Genomic DNA, 2,500 nt, shown 5'->3' on the forward strand with positions numbered 1-2,500 from the left:
GTATATGGGTATAATAGTGGCGATGGCGGTAGCCACTATTATTACATTCTTATTACTTACTATAAGTATATTAAGTGTGTATTATAAAATTGCATATGAGTATTAATAGTGGCGTTGGTACTTAAGTAGTACATTCTTATTATACTTACCTATATATAAGTATGTATTATAGGAATGGTGATAAACATTTGCTATTGAAGGCTTGTAATATTGATTGGTAGGTGGTGGTGGTGGTTGTTAAGATAGGTTAAGTATATTCTTACTATAAATACTTCAAATAAGTATTTTCTTAATGTATTACTGCATGAATAATGATTTAAGTAATACTTATTATTATATATCAATACAGTGGCAGGTATTGGATATGGGAATAACATAGACCTGAACGAGACATATGTTATGCTCGACAGGCAATAATTACTTTTCATAAGTGAAAAGTAACCTGGGTTGGTAAGCATGTTATGCCCACCCGATGAAAAAATTTTTTTCAGCCTGGTTTGATATTTACCAATGGCAATATAAGCCTGATCGGGACATATGTTATGCTCGACAGGCAATAATTACTTTTCATGAATGAAAAGTAACCTGAGTTGGTAAACATGTTATGCCCACCCGATGAAAAAAATTTTTTCAGCCTGGTTTGATATTTATCAAAGGCAAAATAAGCCTGATCGGGACATATGTTATGCTCGACAGGCAATAATTACTTTTCATGAATGAAAAGTAACCTGGGTTGGTAAGCATGTTATGCCCACCCGATGAAAAAATTTTTTTCAGCCTGGTTTGATATTTATCAAAGGCAAAATAAGCCTGATCGGGACATATGTTATGCTCGACAGGCAATAATTATTTTTCATGAATGAAAAGTAACCTGGGTTGGTAAACATGTTATGCCCACCCGATGAAAAAATTTTTTTCAGCCTGGTTTGATATTTATCAAAGGCAAAATAAGCCTGATCGGGACATATGTTATGCTCGACAGGCAATAATTACTTTTCATGAATGAAAAGTAACCTGGGTTGGTAAACATGTTATGCCCACCCGATGAAAAAATTTTTTTCAGCCTGGTTTGATATTTACCAATGGCAATATAAGCCTGATCGGGACATATGTTATGCTCGACAGGCAATAATTACTTTTCATGAATGAAAAGTAACCTGGGTTGGTAAGCATGTTATGCCCACCCGATGAAAAAATTTTTTTCAGCCTGGTTTGATATTTATCAAAGGCAAAATAAGCCTGATCGGGACATATGTTATGCTCGACAGGCAATAATTATTTTTCATGAATGAAAAGTAACCTGGGTTGGTAAACATGTTATGCCCACCCGATGAAAAAATTTTTTTCAGCCTGGTTTGATATTTACCAATGGCAATATAAGCCTTATCGGGACATATGTTATGCTCGACAGGCAATAATTACTTTTCATGAATGAAAAGTAACCTGGGTTGGTAAGCATGTTATGCCCACCCGATGAAAAAATTTTTTTCAGCCTGGTTTGATATTTATCAAAGGCAAAATAAGCCTGATCGGGACATATGTTATGCTCGACAGGCAATAATTACTTTTCATGAATGAAAAGTAACCTGGGTTGGTAAACATGTTATGCCCACCCGATGAAAGAATTTTTTTCAGCCTGGTTTGATATTTACCAATGGCAATATAAGCCTTATCGGGACATATGTTATGCTCGACAGGCAATAATTACTTTTCATGAATGAAAAGTAACCTGGGTTGGTAAACATGTTATGCCCACCCGATGAAAAAATTTTTTTCAGCCTGGTTTGATATTTACCAATGGCAATATAAGCCTGATCGGGACATATGTTATGCTCGACAGGCAATAATTACTTTTCATGAATGAAAAGTAACCTGGGTTGGTAAACATGTTATGCCCACCCGATGAAAAAAATTTTTTCAGCCTGGTTTGATATTTATCAAAGGCAAAATAAGCCTGATCGGGACATATGTTATGCTCGACAGGCAATAATTACTTTTCATGAATGAAAAGTAACCTGGGTTGGTAAGCATGTTATGCCCACCCGATGAAAAAATTTTTTTCAGCCTGGTTTGATATTTATCAAAGGCAAAATAAGCCTGATCGGGACATATGTTATGCTCGACAGGCAATAATTACTTTTCATGAATGAAAAGTAACCTGGGTTGGTAAGCATGTTATGCCCACCCGATGAAAAAATTTTTTTCAGCCTGGTTTGATATTTATCAAAGGCAAAATAAGCCTGATCGGGACATATGTTATGCTCGACAGGCAATAATTACTTTTCATGAATGAAAAGTAACCTAAATTGGTAAACAAATTATGATTTAAGTAATGCTTATTATAATAAATATATCAATACAATACAGGTATTGGATATGGGAAGCATATTTATTGATTATTAAAATTTTATGTGTAAATCTATGTATGACCACTTTTTGATTCAAACGTACATTTTTTAATTACATTTTTTTTCATGAATGAAATTGGGCCTGGTTTGAT

The sequence above is a fragment of the Condylostylus longicornis genome, unplaced genomic scaffold, assembly GCF_029603195.1.
Source record: "Condylostylus longicornis isolate FDR11 unplaced genomic scaffold, ASM2960319v2 ptg000676l, whole genome shotgun sequence".
NCBI lineage: Eukaryota > Metazoa > Arthropoda > Insecta > Diptera > Dolichopodidae > Condylostylus > Condylostylus longicornis.